We start from the raw sequence: 22,764 nt of genomic DNA on the forward strand, positions 1-22,764 counted from the left end.
GGGACATTATATTTTTAAAACATAAATCAGATCAGATAAGCCTTCTACATAAACTCTCTCTATTTGAAATTCTCCTATGGCTTATTTATTGTGATATAAATCCAAACTTCTCACCATGGCTTAAAAGACCTCATTATTCTAGTGTGGCCTTTATTACTTCTCTGACTTCCAACCACTTTCCCTTTTCTCTGCCATCACATCCTGCCACACAAGACTGACTCCTAAACTTTCTTATTCCTTAAAACTTTACATTTGCTATTTCTATAATGTTTTTCCCCCTAGATCTTTTTTCTTGTCATTTGTATTATCAGTGCAAATTTTACAGTTTATTTTTCACAGCATTTATCAATATATGAAATTATGTTATTAAATTATCTAATTTTTTACATTTTGCCCTAACTAGGGTATAAACTCAATGACAACAAGGACTTTTTTTGGTTTACTCATCACCGCAAATTCAATGCCACAAGAGTGTCTAGCACATAGTAATTACTCAATAATGGCCACTTGAATAAATAACCATAAATTTATTAATAAAAAAAGTTTAAAGTAAGTACTGTCAGTCATGCCAGATGTTGTGGGAGGACATAAAATGATCCAAATAATCTAGTTTGTGTTAAGAATGATGCCCAGTCACCTGATGCATGACAAGTTACAAGTCATTTATTAGGGACTTCAGAATAACTACCTGAAAGCAGTCTTATAAAGTTAAATTGATAAGTTCAGTCTTTGCTACTGCCTCAGGGATACATGATGGTGGGTTTTAAGCCAATCTTGTATTAAAGAATATTCTAAAAAATCCATGTCACAGCCACAAAGAGCCTAAGGAGTCGTGACAAGTAAATATAATGTAGTATTTTGGATGGGATACTGGAACATAGGTAAAAAGTAAGGAATCTAAATAAATTATGAACTTTAGTCACTGGTAATGAATCAATGTTGGTTCCTTACTTCTAAAAATTGTACCATATAGGCCAGGCACAGTTGCTCACACTTGTAATCCCAGCACTTTGGGGAACTGAAGTGGGAGGATCACTTGAGTCCAGGAGTTCAAGACCAGCCTTGGCAACATAGCAAGACCCCATCTCTACGAAAAAAAAAAAAAAAAAAAAGTAATTAGCTGGGTGCAGTGGTGCATGCCTATAATCCAGGCTACTGGAGATGCTGAGGTGGGAGGATCATCTGAGTCTGAAAGGTCAAGGTTGCAGTGAGCCATGATCATGCCACTACACTCCAACCTGGGCAATGACCTAGATTCTGTCTCCAAAAACAAACAAACAACAACAACAACAAAACAGCAAAACAAAAACTAACAACCCAGGATAAAATAAAAATTATATCATGTAAATATAAACAGTTAATAAGGAAAACTGTGGAGCAGGGTGGGAAGGTATATAGAGTCTAATTCAGATCTGAAAATATGGTCTGTTAATTAAATAATATATATTACTCACACATTTGTTGAGAAAAGCTTTAAAGGAAAGAAAAAATGTTTCCTTATAAATATTGTGGTAGCACCCTTCCTGAGTTAATTGCATTCTATATTAAACCATCTTTTGCTATTTTAACTGAAGGAAAAATTTACTGATGATCTTGCCAACTAAATTGCATATTTTAAAATCCTTAATGTTCTAAAAAACTGTTTTATTGACAGTAACTCTCTGGAAATAGTGAATTAAAATGAAATTCAAAATTTTATTGACAGCTAGTTGATAAAATAGAACTTTTTAAAAGATAACCACAAAAATCTATAATTTTAGTGTTATGTTTACTTACATCCACAAAAATCTGTAATTTTAGTATTATGTTTACTTACATTTAAAGGAAAGGTTTAATTTGGTAAATATTTTGTTTAATAAGAATGCAAGACAACTGCCTTAAATTTTCCTTTCTATTGAATTATTTTTTGATACATTAGTTAACTTGGTCAGGCTAATTTAAATTATCTGTCATAATATGCATGTCTATAGTCTGTGAAGTTTATTCCTCCACTCATCATTTTATACACCAAGATCATCAAAAATGTCTTACCTTAGCAACCCAATATTAGTTCCAGGACTTAGTAATCTACTTTAATTTGCACATTTTCACACCTCACATACTTTCCCTTTTTATAATGGAGGGCAGCCAGAATTTAATTAGATCAGAGTTCACACCACAGGATATACTGTCTTTTAATTAGTAGCATATATTGTTTCAGATGCTTTCTTAGACACACTGTTAACACTACGAATGAATCACAACACAATCCGAGAATGTTAATGGAAACATATGTATTTATTATTTTATTGTTTTCATTTATAGAAGTACGTATGCAGTCTAAGTTATTAGGGAGATATTAAAATAATGTTATTTAAATTAAATATCTTCTAGAACTAATACTAAAGTAGAAAATTCAATTAGATGGTGAATTGTATGCTTTTCTTATTTCTGTAGAAAGCAGGGCAAAATTTTGTCACCTTCTTCCTTTTAAAATAGATTATTTTTCTTTGTCACAGCAAGGCATCATGCTTGATTTAACTTTAATGCTGTATAAAACATCTGAAACCTCAAACACACAGGAATAATTTGTATCTTTTCATTCTCCCTAAGAAAAAATTAACAGACAGTTCAAATGATTTCTATCTCAGTGTATACCTTATTTTTCATGATCAAATTACTTCTTTTCAAGTTATTAGATTGTTTATAGAATCATTCAATAGTTTGTTTTTACTTATAAAACAAGACTATCACAATTTAACATTTTATTCATTTTATAAAATGCAAAAGAAAAAAGAAGTCTTACAATTGAAGCCCCTAAACATTTCTGTAACCAAAATAAAATGACTATAACAGTAAATGGAATCCATTTGGTATGCGATATATTTGTGGAAAAGTTCAAAAGCCATTTTCTGCAATTGTAAGATGCAGAAATTTATTTTATAAAATATATATCTTTGCATGTCTCAACTTGGAATTAATTGTAAAACATGAAAATACAAATAGCTTGAGACAACATTACATAGGAAAGGCTATACAAATGTAATCAGTATTTTGGACATTGTGTAAAATACTTCCCATACTGTAATTCATGATTGATTCATACATTTTATTTATTTTTGGTCTTCTGCTCATAAATAATTTGGAAGTAGATCAATTGAATTATTTTCTTTTTTTGTCAGTGTATATATATGTGTGTGTGTGTGTGTGTGTGTGCATGTGTGTATTAGTCTGTTCTCATGCTGCTAATAAAGACCTACCCAAGACTGGGTAATTTATAAAGAAAAAGAGGTTCAATGGACTCATAGTTCCACATGACTGGGGAGGCCTCACAGTCATGGCAGAAGGCGAAGGAGGAGCAAGTCTCGTCTTATATGACGGCCAGCAAGAGCGCGTATGCAGGGAAACTGCCGTTTATAAAACCATCAGATCTTGTGAGACCCTCCCTTACTATCACGAGAACAGCATGGGAGAACTTGCCCCCATGAGTCAGTTATCTCCCACCAAGTCCCTCTCATGACACATGGGAATTATGGGAGCTACAACTCAAGATGAGATTTGTTTGGGTGGGGACACATCCAAACAATATCAGTGTGTTTATGCGTGCATATGTATACGAAAAAAATCCATAACAGAAATTTTTTTAATGAACATCATTGCCAACCTTTCATATATGATTACTTTTTCTTTTCTTTTCTTCATTTCATAGAGAAGTCAAATTTGAGAGCTATCAGCTACATTAATAATTCCTTCCAGAGTAGTAGGAAAAGGTGAAGGCATGAGAAGAAAAAATCCTCATATGTTTATTTCTTTCAACTGCTTGGATCATATTTGAAGAGTTAAATTGCTTTAGCTTTTTGTTTTGGTTTGCTTTGGCTTTCTCTAAAACAGATTCTTCTTCTGACAACAAATACAAAGAATTATTACATTCTGCTTGTTTTTAAGCATTTGCTTTTTGAAAGTGTAAGAAAGTAAATAGCAAATGTTTTCCTCAGTGATTCTTTTTAAACCTCTATACTTGTCAGCTAGCTTCCCTTTTACTGGTAGATACCAATAATAAAAGTGTCATCCATAAGCAGAAGCTCCTCATCTTAACACCTAAACACGTTAATTCTTTATTCGTGAGTATTTTCTTTAAGGGAGTCTGAAACTTGGTTCATTCAAAGCTGGAAAGAAAAAAATTAAGATAATTGTCCTGCTATATTTCAATGTTTTAGAAATATTTTAATGTTCCACTGTTCTCACAATGAAGTGTAAGTGTGCCATTTTCCAAGTAGCAGAGATATAAAATGACCACAGCTATTAATTTAGGTTAACTGTTAAATCAACTTTTACAAAACTTTTAGTTAGGTAAATCATTTTATTACTTTTGTTTTTTTTCTACTGCAATCTGAAGAAGGTATCTGACTTTTTATTAAAGGTAAATAATGACTGAGATGCTGGTATCATCTAAAGAACATCCAGATAATTTGTAACAGTAACTAGAAGAGACTACAATTATTCTTGGTTGAAATACTTTAGGGCTAATGATTTTTCTTTAGGTATGATGTATGATGTTTTATAAGATATCAAAATTTCGTTCTTAAGTATCACAGCAATCTATGATTTTTCAAATGATCACGATATTGGGTACCCAATGATTTTTGAAAGTGTTGTGGTTATATACATTATGTATCAACTCTTAAAAAATATTTCTGTGTTTTCATACAATGTATCCCCATATAACCTCTCTGTGTAGTAATTTTTCATGAAGAAAAGTTATGAAACAATAAAGAAAAAAATTCTGAGCAGATCTAATATATAATTGTCTTTGTAATCCTATCTAGTCTCATCTTTCTATTTCCTTTCAAGAACTTTTTCCATGATGTGTTTTTTTTCCTTTAATCCCTAGATAATTATTTTCTAACTCATATGCCATAGACTAGTTGAGTTTTGTAGCCTAATATTATTGTACTATTGAATTGTAAGCAAATTGTTACAACCAGAAGCAAATTTTTACAACTGTAAAGCAAATTGTAAGCAAGTTTATTTTCCCTGCAACTTGGTACTTGGTATACTTATACCATGGCTGACGTTTTTTCAGATGAAGCATTTTGCCAAGTGGGATATATGATGTGGTAAAAGAATGGCACAACTTACAATGAGTGAGAAGAAGGTGAAACAATCTTGTGTCTACTGGAACCTGTAAGACCTTTTCCTTGAGGGAATAGAAAAGAACAGTTCCTTGCTGAAGGGCAACAAAGAAAACAGTATGGCTACTCAAATAGAAACCATAAGAAGTTCTTTTGGTATAATATCATTTGAATTGTAATTGTTGCTGACTTTAGTATTGTTTTGAACTTTAAATTCATCAAGAGTGCTATTAAAAATATTGGTCATTTATACTCCTTTTAATGGGTCCATGAAACAATGATATGCTATAATGCTCTCTGTCTTTAAATAGCCCATTAAAGTACACTGTAATCTTACATTTTCCTTATGATCTAAGAGCTAGGAAATGCTTTTAACCAAAGATATCTTATGCATCTGGGCGTTAAACACTATACTTGTATATGTTACTTCCCTTCACTGCTAAAATTTTGGAAAATAATTATCCCTCTCCAAATCTAAGTTTATTTTATTCTTATTTCCAAAAAGACATCTTCTTTGGATGGGTATGCACACATTTGAAAGTGTAGATGAACGCAAAGAGATTTTATACCACTGCACTGTGCATGTCCTGTATGGCTTGCTGTTTACTGAGCTGTGGCCTCTTCATTTATATTTTGGTGAGTGTTTCATCTCATAATGATTGATAAAATATTTACAAGTGACAGTGCTGACCCTTCCCTAAAGGCACAATGAAAAAGAGTATTGTGCTAAACATTAAAATGTTTAGGTACCTGGATGTACTTTGAAGGAAATGTTCCATAAATGGAAGTGTTTGGTGTTATAATGGACCTCATAAACAAAACACTAGGTAGGAGAGATTTACAAACATTTTTATGGACATTATCAGCAAGTGGTTTTGTCTGGGTCTAGTAGGAACTCAGGACACGGAAAGTAGAAGACTGTTTGCTAAAGTACAATGCCTGTTATGCCACATATTTTCATAGAGGCTATACTTTACTTATTTGCTCAGTGCATTCTCAGTTCTGAAAAACGTATTCTTGCTGTTGCATTAGCATGCACATATTTGGAAGTGTACATAAACAAAAAGTTTGAGAATTACTGGCCCAGGACATTCAAATCATCATTAGCCTATTTTTTCAAAGAATGTTAATCAACCATTTAGTGGAATGTAGTCAACAGTTAATGCATTGCCAAGTTAATGACCCCAAAAATGTAAAGGAAATATTTGGGAGCCCTAGGTTTTTTTAACATCGAAGTAACCAAATAAATGTATATAACATAATTTGTAAATTTTTTTATGACTAGAAATGAATTAAGTTTACTTTTTAATAAAATGGAAAACAATTGAAATTATTTGAATGTGGTCGAAAAGTGGTAGCTTTTTAGGCTACTGGCCTAAACCCTATGGGAAAGTGAACTGCCCACCTTTTTTTAGGACACTTTATTAGTTGTTCTCATTTTCTTGCTGAGTTCTTTCCCTTGCACATTATTCTAAAGTATTTTCTCCTCCTCTTTTTAAAAAAATAGCAACATATTTTCAAATACAAAAAGTGAATATTTTAAATCTCGTCCATCCTTTGTAGGTGACTACTCTATTCTAATTCTACAACTACCTGTCCAGACATTGGAGCACATGCAGATACCTGATTGGCTTACTATTTTTTTCCTTCTAATGGCAAGGCTGATATTTGTTACTACGGCTATTTAAAATAAAACCACCAACAACAAATTCTTCAAGGAGGTCACTGATGATTCTGTAAAAATGTATGTATGTGTGTGTGTGTGCGTGTGCGTGGGCATGCTCGCATGAATGAGTTCAAGTGGATTCCTAGACAGATTTCATTCAATAGAAAGAAAGAGAGAAACATGCAATATGTATCCGTTTGCTAGTATATTGATGTTTACAGAAAACCCTTATCAAAATTTAATGACCCTAAAGGTGGATATCGATTTTCCTTTCCCTTCAGACAATATTTCATTTGTGATATTGACTTGCCACAAATGAATGTTTACTTAAGATACAGTGTTACATGTTATAGAGCAATACTACATAAAAGGCTTGCAGCTCTTGCACTCTACAAGGAACAACCAAGGCACTCATAGGTAGCAATGGAATATAAAATCAAAGCCAACCTGTCTTTTTTACTCTTTCATGTGTATATAGGAATATATAATAATTTAATTTTTTTCCTTAGGTATATGAGGAATATCTTGCCAATGTGAATCTGGATTTGGAAGAACGATACGTTAGTGTATTAGTTTCCTAGGGCTGCCTTAACAGAGGGTCACAAACTGAGTGGCTTAACCAACAGCAATTTATTGTCTCAGATTTCTGAAGGTTAGAGGTCCAAGATCAAGGTGTTGGCAGGTCCTTGCTCCCTCTGAAGGCTCTAGGGAATGATATATTCCAGGCCTCTCTCTTAACATCTCATAGTTACTTTGGCATGTGGGCAGCAGTTCCAATCCTCACAATCTCTCCAAATTTACCTTTTTAATAAAAACACCAGTCATATTGGAGCCCACCTGCTACAGCTTATAGTTGAAGCTTAGCTATTTTTAGACACTCTTATGCCACATCCTATGTTCTGGATTTCACGAATGTGGCTTGAGTCCTTTTAATTGCAACATTGGCCTGATTGGCTGCCATTTGATTATCGTGCCTTCACCATTGTGCTTCCCTGCCCTGCTGTGCTTTCTTGTATAATGACAATGTCTTCCCTGGGTCAGATTGGAAGAATTGTCTTGGGCCAAACATAAAATACACTAACACTAACAATAGCTGATGAGCTAAAACCAATACAAATAAATAAATAAATAAATAAATTTCATAATGTTTTAAGAAAGTTTACGAATTTGTGTTGGGCCACATTCAAAATTGTCTTTATCAAGAAGAAGACAACGTTGTCTTCTCCTTGTTGAACATGGTCATCCCGATGAGCATGACCATTCCAGATTCTCTCATTTCCAGCTCTGGTCTATCTTACTTCCTTCTGAATTCCAAGCTCTAATTCAGCTCTTAGAATTAACACTGCTTTTTTGTTCTTTACCAAAATGGAGATAAATTGGCTAAGGCTACATGCTCTTTTGACTTAATGGACCCACAAATCCTTTTTTCCATCAGGAGGCTGTCAGGAGGTGATAGTATTGCCTTGAAATAAAAGTCTAATGTGAGCTTGTCCAACCTGTGGCCCATGGGCCACATGTGGCCCAGGACAGCTTTGAATGTGGCCCAATACAAATTCATAAACTTTCTTAAAACATTCTGAGACTTTTTTTGTGATTTTTTTCTTTTTTAGCTCCTCAGCTTTTGTTTGTGTTAGTGTATTTTATGTGTGACCCACGGCAATTCTTCCAATGTGGCCCAGGGAAACCAAAAAATTGGATTTCCCTGCTCTAATCCATTATCATCTAGAAGAAATCAATTTTAAAATAGACCAGCTTCTGTACAACTATTTCTGATTGATTAAACTATTTGATATAACTATTACTTTCCTTAATAATACTACTGCTTTCATTTAACTATTACATGATACTTTTGAAATGATAGTAGACAGGGTTCATCTAACATATGTTAAAATCTTGTCTTAAATGTGTGGCAATATGTATCTCTGACTAAAAATTCTTTAACCACTAGCTTTCAGGACTTTTAAGTACTTGCTAAAAAGTTGTACATATGTCTACTTTATTTAATAAAATGGTCTGCAAACTTAGGTATCAAACTTTAAGTTATCTGCATTTAGTTATTCCTACTGCTATTGGCAAGAGCTATCAGAATTACAATGTTTTTCTCCTGTCAGAAAAGTACTAGGGACTTTTTGTTTTTGTTGCTAAATGAAGACAATTTGACACAGATTTTTTTCCTAATATTAGATTCTAATAGAGACAGTATTTTTCACAACAACAGCAGCAACAACAACAACAACACGTTTACTTATTTCATTATTTCATTGAACATGGCTATTATCTTTGTGCAATTGTTATTAGAATTCTGTGGTGGAAGTAAATGTAATCTTAATGTATTTACCTTTGAGTTATTTTACCCTTAGTAGCTGTCTGTATTTCTTGTAATTTTTTTTTTAAAAATTAATCTATAAATCATAAACTGACATCCAAACAGTGAGACTGACTTGTCTATAGGTCTTAAAGCCAGTGCCACATGCTCATGTGATGAATTTAGGTTACATATGTGCAATACCATATAGGTAGAAATACAAGTTATTGTTTCATTGCAATTAATCCAGGAATGCACATGGACATCTTTTCAATAACTTTTCCCTTTGACAATAATGCAGAAAACACATTTATTTAATGAAAGCATGGGTTGTTACTCAAAACCACTATTCACTTTGTCTTCTCATTGTTGACTGTTATAATTCTGATTAGTAACTCCTGTCTAACAGGACTAATGATTAAGTTTTGTAGAAATGAAAGTGAGGAGGAAATCATTCTGATTTTTAAAATATAGAAAAACTAAAAAAATCAGATGTGAAAACTTCCAAGATGGAAGGAACTCTGGCTTTAAGTAGTAGGTTCAGTTTATGGTATACAAATTTATATTGTAGAGTATATTCTAGTTGCACAATAAGTCATCTCTAAAAATAATAATAGTAATATATGGCTAATCATTTAGTATGACTAAAAGAATGACTAGGTTACAAGAGTCATAATATATAAGATAATATGAATTTCCACAGGCAGCACTGTTTTATCTAGCAGGACTTATAGGTATAAGAGGATATCAAGGAGAAAGAGGCAGAGATTTGAATGTGGTGGTAAGAGTGATGAGACATGTATTAATTTTGCCTGGAATTAAGCTGAGTAAATAATTTAAGCTATAGACATATACTATATATCTGTGATAGGCTAGATATTGCTCAAGTTACTAGGAATATGCTGGTGAACAAAATTTAGCCTCATCCCTGCTTTCATGAAACACACAAACTAGTGGAAAATAGTGTTTTCAAATAACATAAACATGAACTCCAGAGTACAAACTAAAAAAGTGCTCGCAAGAGAAAAAGAGGATAAAGCATGCAATACAGAGCAGTGGACTTTAAACTTGGATTCCATACTCGCTAAAAGAATTTGGAAAATTATCTACCTCTTTACCCATGTTTAATTTGTCATCTAAATTTTTCATCGTAAGTTGAAATTTCTTAATGGGTCCAATATTCAGGTATAAATTACTATAAATTACCTAATTTTACCACTATGCAGTGTATGCATATAAAAAATTGCACTTATACCCTATAAATGTATACACAATTTTTAGAAGGAAATAAATAATTAAATAAATTTTATACAGTTGCAAAGGCTGCTGATCCTAGCATGTGATAACTCCTGTCTAGTGAAAATGTTATAGCATTCTGAAAATCATAATTATTTGATACCCCTTTCAAACATTTAAAAAAAAAGCCTACTCTTTTTTAACATTTGAGAAATGTATACCTTTCCTTGTTACTCTTTGAACTGATATTTGTTCCATGACATTCAAAGAATTTCATCCAAGTCTATACATAACATGTTTTTATAATTATCATACCACAAATATGTATGTATGAACATTTTAAAATCTGTTTTCCCACATTCATAAGACCTTAAGTACTTAAACATATTTTCTATGTTAACTTATCAATTCAATTAATATTTTTAAATAATTAGTTATAACATATTCTAACTATTTATTTTTTGGTCTTATTACTAGCTCTTTCTAAGAGTTTTGATATGTTAAATACTCTTTTGTTTTTGAAAGGCTTTTCACCCTTGACTTCTTTGGCCCTTCTCTTGGTTTGCATTCTTTCTATCACTTATTTCTGAAGGTCTTATTTGGCTCGTGATCCACTGCTAAATTTGACTCAGTTCCTACTTATAAAGCTGAAACTCTCAAGATTTCAAAACTCTTTTGGAGTTGTCTGTTATAATCATGGCATCTACTGAGTCACATCTTTCTCGGTTGATGCCCATTTAAAATGTAATGTTGTTGGGCCATCAGCCCCTTGACTTTGGTCCGGCCTTTTGACTTGCTTATACCATTAAAAAATGGCAGTTGTGGCATTGCACATGGTCCTGAGTCTTGGCCTGAAGAGACATAGTGGCTTCCACTTTTGCTTCTTGGGATTCTACCTTGAGCCCGAGTTCACCATATAAGGAAGCTAGTCTGGAAGATGCAAGGTCACATGGAAAAGATAAATCAGTCCAAGCCCCCAGACGTACGATTGAGGCCATTTTATACTTTCCAGTTCCGCCAGTCTGGGTAAAGCTTCATAGATGAGTCCAAGTAAACAAGGGAAATAACTTCCTAGACACTCTGTAGAATTGGAAAATCTTTGCTGTGTTAAACCACTAAGTTTAAAGTGGTTGTGTAGTAACAGATGATTGATATATACTTATATTAGTAAACCTCCAGATCTCTATCTCTTTTTACCACGTTACTACTGAAAAATTCCCTGATGTCCTAGAGATACTTCAATGTCAACATATTCAAAACGGAATTCATTATTGTTTAGCTTCTCTTTCCTATTCCATAAATCAATGCCTGTTTCATCTGCAGTTTCTGCCATGTTTGGGAATGGTACTTCTACATACCCAGTTATCAAAATGAGCAATAAATAAGTTACCCAGTTGTTTTCTTCTCTCTTCCTGTATCTTCTCGCCAAGTGTCTATAGTCAGTTGACTGTACCTCAGTAACATATTTGTAATCACTATTCTTGCCTGCATTTTAGCTTTGACTTGGTTGCTGCTTTCCTCATATCTTCCTCAGACTTTTCACTGTTCTTCTGATGGCCTGTCTTGATGTATCTAGGGAACCATATAATCCTTCTTTTCTATTCCTGCAAATTTAACTTTTCTAAAATGCAAACTATATGTCATAATTTTACTCAGTTGATTAAAAATCCAATTGTTTAACTTAATACTTCACTATTGTCTACAAAATTAAGTGTAACCTCTTGATCAAGACAAGACTCTCCGATGTATCCCAGACTAGCTCTCTCGCTTCCTCCCTCTACTGCTTATTATGTTGCAACCATGCTGAAATTACTAACATATTAACACAGCCTTTCTCCTCTGTATATACTCAAGCTCCCCACTTTTCCAAGAGTTCTCCCTCCCCACTGCACTGCCTTTTGAGATTCCCAAGATAATTGACATTTCTGGGTTGTTATCTTTTTTAAATCTCCATCATACCAAATATGGATATCTTTTGTAGGAGCAATAGCTATGTCTGATTTTTTATTATATACATGCCTATTTCCCTCTATTGTAGATTCCCTCAGAAGCAGGGCTCCCTAAAGATAATACTCAAATACAAGTAAGTAATTTTGTAGATAAGCTCAGGATACTATTGTAGAGGAGTGGGAAAGTGAGAGTGAGAAAGTCAACAAAATGTGTAAAGCCAGATACTACTGTGGGCAACTGGAGTTTAGTCCTGCAGGAAAACTCTGAGCAACAGTAGAACATAAGCCTCAGGATTCTCTCTACTAAGGGATGAGGAAACTGTAGTATTTATTTACCCACTTCAATCATTAGATGAGGTCTACTCCTAGATAGAATTGTGTGTGCGCACGCGCGTGTGTGTGTGTGTAATTATTCTTCTGACCTCTCATGAGGCAGACACAGAGTAATCTTTTATGGCTTTTGAATTGACCCTCAGGAAAAGGGATGCAAATAGAAGCCAGCCCCATACATTCAAATGGTGTGGCCACAGAGATAAGGGCGTGGTATTAATAGAAAGCAGTACACCTCCTTGTAATATGTTACGAAATTCTTACAGGCAGAGACGGTGCTGTATTTTTCATTATATTTCCAATGTCAAACCCAGCACCTGGCCATATATTGGGACCATAAACACAATTGTTGAATGAATAAGTTATAAAATGAAAAATCATTGATATCATGGTAGCTTAACACTAGCATTTACTGAGTATTTTCTATAGGCCAGGCACTGTTCTATGTTCTTTATTGGCATTAATTCATTGAACTGAAGTGGAGCAATAATAAATGAATTATTTATGCTAGTGGAAATCTGAGAAAAAGACACATCAATGAACCAATCCACTTGATCAGTAATAATTTATAAAGCATAGGGATAAAACAACTCATCTAACGCCCTATATTTCTAGGCAATTTCAATTATTTACAATGAATAGTACAGCTTAGCAGTTAAGACAGTAGGCTTCGTACCAGACTGTCTTGGTTTAGTTGCTAGTTCCACAACTTATAAACCATGTGACCTTGGGCAAGTTATCTGAGTTCTCTGTGTTGTGAAATTAGTATCATAATTGATATGGTTTAGCTGCATCCCCACCCACATCTCATCTTGAATTGTACCTCCCATAATCACCACATGTCAAGGGAAGGACGTGGCGGGAGGTAATTTAATCATAAGGGTGAGTTTTTCCATGCTGTTCTCGTGATAATGAATAAGTCTCATGAGATCTGATGGTTTTATATAGGGCAGTTTCACTACCCATGCCTTCTTGCCTGCCACCATGTAGGATGTGACTTTGTTCCTTCTTTGCTTTCTGCCATAATTGTGAGGCCTCCTCAGTCATATGGAAGTGTGAGTTCATTAAATATCTTTTTCTTTATAAATTACCCAGTCTCGGGTATGCCTTTATTAGGAGAATGAGAATGGAATAACACAAAAATAGTTTTTATATTATGGGTTTATTAAGGTCATTTATATTAGTAAATTCAAAAAACATGGAACAATGCCTGGTACATCATGAGCACTCAATAAATATGATTACTATCAGTCTTTCTTAGAGGAGAATTAATTCATTTACAAAGACTCAAAGGTTGTAGAACTGTATATCTGATAATAAGCAAGAACTGTATTTGAAATGTATGTTTCATCTGTAAAATTTCTCTGATAGAATTCATTCATTACTTATAATGGACTTCAATTGATTGTAAAGTAAGCTATACAATGTTTATTCTATGACACTAAATAGGTATGTCCTCTTGTACATCTTGAAATCATTCTTAACCCCTCCATTTCTCTAACACCCAACCTGCCAGGAAATCCCTTGGTTCTAATTCTATTGCTACTTGTTGGGAAAAAACCACCATCATCTCTTCAATTAGTAAAATATTCTTCTACTCCTGTCTCCTATAGTCTGTCCTTAACACAGTGTGATCTTTTAAAATGTAAGTCATATTATGGACCACCTCTGCTCAAAGCGTTTCCAAGACTTCCCATCTCCCTCGGTGTAAAATATTTTTAAAAAATTCAAGCTCATAGAAGTAATGAGTGGAATGATGATTACCAGAGGTTGGTGGCAGGAGATGGAGGTGAATGGGGATAAAAGGAGTTGTTAGTCGAAGGGTAAAATGTTTCAGTTGGGCAAGAGACATAAATTATCATGCTATCTTATACAGCATGGTGACTACAGTTAATAATAATGTATTGTAAATTTCAAAATTGCTAAAAGAGTAGATTTTAAATGTTAACAACACAGAGAAATGATAAATGTGTGGTGGTATGTTAATTAGATTGATTTAATCATTCCACAATTTATACATATATCACATTACATTATACTCCATAAATACATATAATTATTATTTGACAAGCAAAAATTTTAAAAAAGATAAAGACTGTGTAACCCAGCCAGGTTTCTCTCTCTGAAATCTTTCTCCCAGTCTCTCAGCAATACATTAGCCAGACTGGCCTGTTTGCTATTATTCCAACACATCACTATACTAGGGCCTTTGAACTTTCCCTCCAGATATCCCCAGGGCTAATTTTCTCACATCTTTGAATTCTCTATTTAAATGTCACTTTTTCAATGAGGCAATTACCCTATTTAAAATTATAAGTTACACCTTCCCCATTCTCTTTTACCTTGCCCCACTCTTCATCTATTATAGAAGGGTAGGGGTCTCTGTTTTCTTTACTGAAGTTTGCCAGCTTTGCCCAGAAAAGTACCTGAAACACATCTTCTAAGACTCAACAAACATTTAGGAAAAAAAATGTGTGTGTGTGTGTGTGTGTGTGTGTGTGTGTTGGTGGGTGGGTGCATGCATAATCTAAGCTCTTACTGAAGCTCATAACTGAAGTGAACTTTATAATGGAAAGAAACTTAGGAGAGACTTTTGAGAACATGTTGGCCTCAATACCTGGCAATCCTGTGAACTGCCCACTTGACACGATGCTTTCCCAGAATAGCACTGATGAATAACAAGACTGAGAAGGTTTCAGTCAGGCAAGTGGAACAATTAGGGGCTTACTGGTAATTACAATATATACAAAGGTAGCGTAAAAGTCACTAATGAAACCCTGGGTGAGAGCATCCAGTATACCCACTGTGCTTTGCTCCATTTGGATTGAAGAGGGATGTTTTGAACTTAATGAGATGGTCCTAATTTCATAGGAGAAGGGTTGTAGTGGTTTTGGAGAGGCAGATTTTTTTGTAGCTAGAAAGTAAAACATATAGTTGTCCTATTGGTGCCTTCAAAGTACACTCTTGCTGGTGATTGTACATGGCCCATGCTCTGGGTAGGGGGCGCGGTATTTATGGAGTCCTCTGTGTGGATGTGAGGGGCACAACCTTAGCTGCAATATATTCAGTAAAGAAAGGACTCCCAATACTTCAATAGAGAATTATTTTGCAATCAAACTGGCTGAGAATTTTAGGCAGTCACTGATAATTATATTTTACATTCTAATTGCAGTATAAAGTAAATATTTTTTGTAAGTCCATAAAGTTTCATTATTTTCTAATCAGTTTTTCCATTAACAATTTTTCAGACCATCATCACAACGTAACTTTTCCTATTACCTACCTACTGGGCCTGAATAGATAATAAGATATTGGAAAGAACTGAGCTTGAGTGAAATTCCTGGGTTCACCTTATGATTCTGCCAATTACCAGTAGTATGACCATGGGAGAAAGACTCAGTTGTCTTCATGAGCAAAAGAAGGATAACTTTAACAAATAAAATTACTGTAAGGATCAAGTCAGGACTTATATGAAAACTTCAGTATCTTATGGAAGCTCAGTAGCTAATTTTCTGTCTTAAAATTATAAATGCTACTTTCAAGAATAGAACAAGTGAGATTATCTTTATTCTTCTCTATGCCATAACTTTTTATATGTTGTTTCTGTCCAAATGTTCAAATACAATGCATATGAAAGCTATTGGTTTTCTTACATCATTTACTAAGTTACTGAGACTTTACTATGTTTTAGGCTCTACTCTAGATTTGAAATACACGGCTGTCTTTTTAACCTTCTGATTGTGCATATTGCCTCAGAAGTTCGTTTTTTTTTTCTTTTTTTCTTTTGATTTTTAAAAACTTCATGGAGAGAAATAAAATGAGGTTCTGTCATGCATGTTTTGACCAGAGGGAATATGCCACACAGGTAGCAGATGATTTGGAAATGTTTCCTGACAATCAGGACGATGACTTTAGGCTCCTCCAGTGTCCATTTTTGATCTCCTGAACTTGCTAAGGAGATTGACAGACGGTAATTAAAAAAGACGGTATCAGCTTCTGGATAATTTTTTCTAAAGTGAAAAAATAAAATTAGATGATGCGTAAGTTTACATGAAGAATGCTAAAAAGAATAGAGTATCACCTTGGAAGCAGAATAAGCTAAAAATCAAAATAAATTATTTTCAAAATTTATTATTATTATCAAATAACGTGATTTGACCGTGCTCCCCGGAGAATGAAGTGCCAATCTTCTAGTAGCAGGATGTACTATTGACTTCCCGGATTTGGTGAGAAATTTATGAAAGGAAATCTCTGTTCATCAAGAGTCTATCACCAATTCACATGTGCTATTGTTTCCAAACAAAAGGCAATATTCATTATATGTGAAGGTCTAGCCAGCCCTATAGAATTTGACAAAATGACTTTGGCATTCCCTCATGGAACATTGTTATGGATAAGAAATTGGCTAAATATATATGAAAGATACCAGCCATCATGTGAAAGAAGTAAAGAATAAATGTCACAAAGAGGCAAGAGTTGATGCAGAAGTAATTGCGATTTTTGCCATTAAAAATAAGGCAAAAACCGCAATTACTTCTGCACCAACCTAATATAAAACCCAGTCTGTGATTGTCCCTTCCCCACTTAGTCTTCTGATTTCCCTGTGTGTCCCTCAGGTTTCTATAGCACTGGGAGGCGGAAGCACCATTTGTTTACCACCTGTCAGCTGCTTCTCTTAGGCTCTAACGTCCCTCTCACAAGGCACAGCAGAAATGAACAGCCAGAAATACAGTATTCCCCCATCATCTGCTTTCCACTATCCACAGTTTCACTTAATTGTGGTCACCCACAACCCAAAATATTAAATGGAAAATTTCAGAAACAAACCAATCCTGAGTTTTAAATTGCACCACGTTCAGAGTAGCCCAGTGAAATCCTGAGCTGTTCCGTTTCATCTAGCCTGAGATATGAATCATCCCTTTTTGTCCAGGGTATTCATGCTGTCTGTGCTACCTGCCCCAGCCACTTAGTAGCTGTCTTGGTTATCAGATCAGCTGTCTTCATATCGTAGTGTTTGTATTCAGATCACCGTTATTTGACTTAAAAATGGTCCCAAAGTGCAAGAGTAGTGATGTTGGCTTTGTAAAGTGCTTCAAATGAAAAGGTGAAGGTTCTTGGCTCATAAGGAGGAAAAAACATTCATATGTTGCTAAGATCTACTGTAAGAATGAATCTTCTATTTATGAGATCATGAAGAAGAAAAAATAAATTAGTGCCAGTTTTGTAGTCACATCTCAAACTGCCCCCCAGATAAAAGGTGACTACTGTATATGACTGAGACCCACTGCTTTAATTAGGCATGATTGTGCATAATTATAGTAGACAAATACAATGCAAATTAACGAATTTTTCCTAATAAAAAGACTGCCTTTTGTTGTGTAGCTATTTATAGGAAACACCTCAGCAATTACCTTGCTGTTTTCATTATTCATGAAAACATGTGCTGTTGGTTCTTAAACTTGAGTAAGAAGAATACTGTCATTTCCTTTCAAACAGTTTGTTGAGAAGACTGCTTTTTGTTTCTGGCTCACTAGAGTGCAGTATTTAATATTTAAATGCACTGTAAATAGGTACTTTCTGTGAACCAGCTACAGGTGATGACTTATAAAATGGGAGGGATTTTCGCATTTACAAATGAATCACCTGTTTTAATAAAAGCAGGAAAGCATAGTTTCCCATTCTTATCTCTGGTTCATCTTTCTGCTACAACTGATTGTTATTGCTTAGTGAATTTACCCTCTTGAAAGATAATAGGTTCAGTCTATACTACAATCAAGGTCAATTTTCCATTTTTAGTAATAGGAAAGTGGATGACTCAATTGTTTAGTCATGATTTTCGGAACCTTGAAAGACAAAGAAAACCAAAAATGAATTCAGTTTGAAATTTTAAAACAGGCTTTGGAATCATGATTGTTTTACCTTGTCTTATATTTCAGAATTTACCGTGTCTTACATTTCAGAATTACTTTCAGTTGTAGCTTCTTCCTTTGTTATTTTATAGGTCAGCCCCAGGGAAGTTAATTAATTTGATCTGGGACTCAAAATTAGTTAGAATAAGAGGATAGGCCAGGCGCGGTGGCTCAAGCCTGTAATCTCAGCACTTTGGGAGGCCGAGACGGGCGGATCACGAGGCCAGGAGATCGAGACCATCCTGGCTAACACGGTGAAACCCTGTCTCTACTAAAAAAAAAAAAAAAAAAACTAGCCGGGCGAGGTGGCGGGCGCCTGTAGTCCCAGCTACCCCGGAGGCTGAGGCGGGAGAATGGCGTCAACCCGGGAGGCGGTGCTTGCAGTGAGCTGAGATCGCGCCACTGCACTCCAGCCTGGGTGACAGAGCGAGACTCCATCTCAAAAAAAAAAAAAAAAAAAAAAAAAAAGAATGAAAGGATAAACTTGATTCTTATTCCATAAGTGTTTCTACCATAAACAGTCTTTTTCAATTCAGGCTCAAATATGATAATAACAACTTAACACTTTTTTCTTAGGAATTGTATTCTGATGTCTGTTTTGGTGAATTATACCACTGTTAATGCTAACCATGAATGAGAGAGGACCTATAATTTGAAATCACTTAAGAATTTATAGCTTGAGTGGCCAAAAATTATTCCATGGCCTGCAATCGATAGAAGAAATGTTTTTTCAGAGACTCAGTGTCCACACTAGTTGGGAAGTAGAACGTTCCAAAAACGGACTGATTACAGCTTAACATAAGCAATCATTGATTTCTTCAAAAGCGGGAGTAATGAAAATAAACAGTTTTGCCTTACTGTTTGTAGTTATGCTATTCAAAGTCAGTCTGTTTAATTTTCTTTATTGTTCATGAAATATTTTCTTTTTAAAAACTATTTTTATTAGAAATAGATTTATTTAGCTTTCAACTGAAGCATTTTTTTATTTTTAAAAAGTTTTATAAATGAAATCATGCTCATACTTAGTTTGATGTACTATCTTCTCTCCAAGAGCAGACAGAACCTTTGAGCATGCATGCCCTCCCATCCTCCCAGTCTTCAGTCATGAACATGTTCATCCCTTCCTCAAAGAAGCCTTCCAAGCTCTCTTCGATCATTTAAATTCATATTTTACTCTCTTATCACACCAAGTATTTACATAGCAAAAGTTTTCCTTTTACAAGTACAATATTTGTGTTATTATTTGATTAACATCAGTCTTTCTCACAAAAATGGAATTCACTAAGGATAGAAAATGTTGATTTTTACCAGCTGTTTTATCCTTAACATTTTAGGATAAATCAAGGAGAATCCAAAGAGGCACTGAATGAATATTGGATGAATGAATGAATTATTTAAAATGTCATTGAAAACAGAAACATTTATAGGAAAAACAATGCTTTCTCCAAATTGTTTTGCCTTTAGCAGGGTTACAAATCCATTAAATTATATTGATATGAACAAAGCAAAATGTACTTCACTTTTTTTTTTTAATAAATATTGTTATATTCTTTAAGAATCTCTCCCCTTACTGATCTGTCCCTTGACAGATAGAGGTGAGTGGCTCAATTTAATTTTTTCTTGTAAATTCATCCCAATTCAATAATTTAAACAATTGTAACTCTCTGAGTCTCTGTAGATTTTAGCTCTTCCCCATATCCTATGTAGCTTGATGTCCAAGTGTTTGTTATAAGTCAATAGGATTCTGAAAGAGAATATATGAAAATTTGTGAAGAAATTGTTAATAAAACAACTACTCCTAAAAGCAATTTCTACACAGATTATACTGTAAACTCCTAAAGGGTGAATTCCAAGTCTTGTTTTTTTTTTTCCACTTTTTCCCTCTCTGATTCAACACAATAACTAGCACATAGTAGTTGCTCAATAAATTTGGTTAACTGAATAAATTAGAAATATATTAATTAAATTAAGGGGAAACATGAACATTTGAGAGTTTCTGCTGAAAATTGTGTGTCTAACCATTATTCACAGTATCTTTTCAGTGTATGACTTTACTTCAATTTAAAAAATAGATCTGAAAATCTGATAGCTTCAGTAGATACAGGGCCTAGCAAACATGCCAAAGGAATAAAAGAAAACCCAGGTAGTGTGATCAAATTGCAAATCTGATTGTGTTATATAAGAAAAGGGGTTTTTTGATCAAATAAACTGTAAGGATAGAAGTAGAAATAGAGATAAAGATACTGGAATCCAAAACAGTCTTTCAGTCTGATATCAGAAAAAATAAAGCAGTAAAATGAGGTTCTATTTTCTCTTTTAAGATACAGTAAGATCTGCTGAGAGAGGAAAGCTCAGAATTTAGTTGGAGAAGTGGGATCAAGTATGAATAATTAATAGCTAAACTTGTAAAAGAGGAATATCCATTAGATCTGAGTAGGCACATGCAGGCTGGACTCATTGTAGCCAACAGGAAGATATCCAACCAGGCTGGAAGGGCAAGATACCTGGCAGTCCTGAGGACAGGTGTTTGGTGACAGTCCAGGTTGCCTTTTCAGTGCAGATAAACAGATGGTCTCTGTTATCAATAGGTGAAAAGCAGTTGCTCTCAAGCTTTAGTGTGCAACACCCAGAAAGCTCATTTTAAATGCAGATTCATAGGACTCCTGCTTAGAGGTTCTAAATCCTTAGGTTTAGGTTATGCCTCAGAATCTATGTTTTTAACTAGCACCCATGGAAATTCTGATGCCTATTACTTTTTCAAAAACATTAAAGTGCACAGAAATATTAGTCTTTTTTCAAGCAAATTGAACTTTTACTTATGAATGATTACCTAAAATGTACATAATGACATAAATAGAACTCTTGAATTATAGATATTTTAGGTCCTTCTACACTTAAGACACATTTAAGATACATAGGTTAAGATATTTACTTGAGTTTCAATTTTGAACCATTTTTCTATAACAGAGAAAAAAGCAGTTTATCCCTCATTTAAACTTTGAACAATCTAAAAAGTGTAAGTTTTCCTTTTGTCAGAAACTCATTGTGGTCAGTTTAATATAAGCTTCCTAAACATAACAAGCAAGACCTTGTTAGTGCAATGGCCTATAGATGTATAGTTCCATGGGGAGTTTCTTGAATGGAATTCAATTTTCGTTAGACTGGAACTACTTGCCACACTAAAATCCTGCATTAGAGGCTGGGAAATTTTCTTTCTGTTTCTGCATCTCTGAAATATTTCACTAGAAATCCTAGATTAAGCACAATTTTTTCTTTTGTATTCTCCGTCATTATGTAGTCGACTTTTGGTAAACTTTCTGAAGAAAGGCATGAATTTGACATACAGCAACATCTAAATTTCACTCATGATAATTTTGAGTTCTTACAGATTGTTGTTAAAGCTGGAGATCACCTTAAAGTAATTTAATCAAATCCTCTTACTTTATAATGGAGACAATTTAGGTAGAGAGACATGCCTAACATAATTCTGTCTGAATCAGGACTCCTGATTTATACATATAGAGTTTTATTTTGCATTTAACTGTTCTATCTCCAAAATTATAGTATTTACTCTCATATTATTTAATAGGTTTGCTTTTTCATAATTTGGAAAACATCAGTCTGTTGGGTCTATTTTATGGTAATTTACTATTTATTAGAGTATCAAAATGATTTAATTAGTAATTGTGCTCAGCAAAAGAGTTTAGAAGAGAATTCTTGAGTGTTGTCAACATGCAATATATTTGTTCACACAAGCAAATGTCGGTGACAAGTTTTGAAACTGTTGGATCTTTTAAATTTAAATTTCTAAAGAAGTTTTAAATTATTAAGCTTAAGGATAGATATTACATAGAGTAATATTCTATTGTTTAAGAATACAGCAGTAAATATTTACATATATTAACAGATAAATAACAACTATAAACCTCATAGGCAGTGTTATCAGTTAGTGATGTGTTTGGCTATGAGTAACAAACAAGCAAAATATGACACTAGAATTGTTTGAATAAATACAGATTTTATTTCATTCTAGTACAGGAAATCTGGAAGTAGCAATCTAGAGCTGATTGAAGACCTTACTGAAATCAGCAAGGTGTGGGACTTTTTCTTAAGCCTTCAGTGTAGTATTGAGCATTTTGGGGAACTGCTGGAAAGGCATGATTATGTTTTGAAATATGAGAAGGACATGGAATTTTGGAGGGGCCAAAGGCAGAATAATATTAATTGGCTCTGTGTTCCCACCCAAATCACATGATGA

At 34.0% G+C, this 22,764-nt stretch overlaps 1 protein-coding gene across 1 annotated transcript in view; it reads left to right on the plus strand.

The window, feature by feature from the left end:
• The window catches only part of CCSER1 (coiled-coil serine rich protein 1), a 1,436,819-nt gene that overhangs the window by 1,164,795 nt on the left and 249,260 nt on the right, over positions 1-22,764 (plus strand). The gene's annotated exons all lie outside the window — the stretch shown is intronic.

The sequence above is a fragment of the Chlorocebus sabaeus genome, chromosome 7 (assembly GCF_047675955.1).
Source record: "Chlorocebus sabaeus isolate Y175 chromosome 7, mChlSab1.0.hap1, whole genome shotgun sequence".
Classification (NCBI taxonomy): domain Eukaryota; kingdom Metazoa; phylum Chordata; class Mammalia; order Primates; family Cercopithecidae; genus Chlorocebus; species Chlorocebus sabaeus.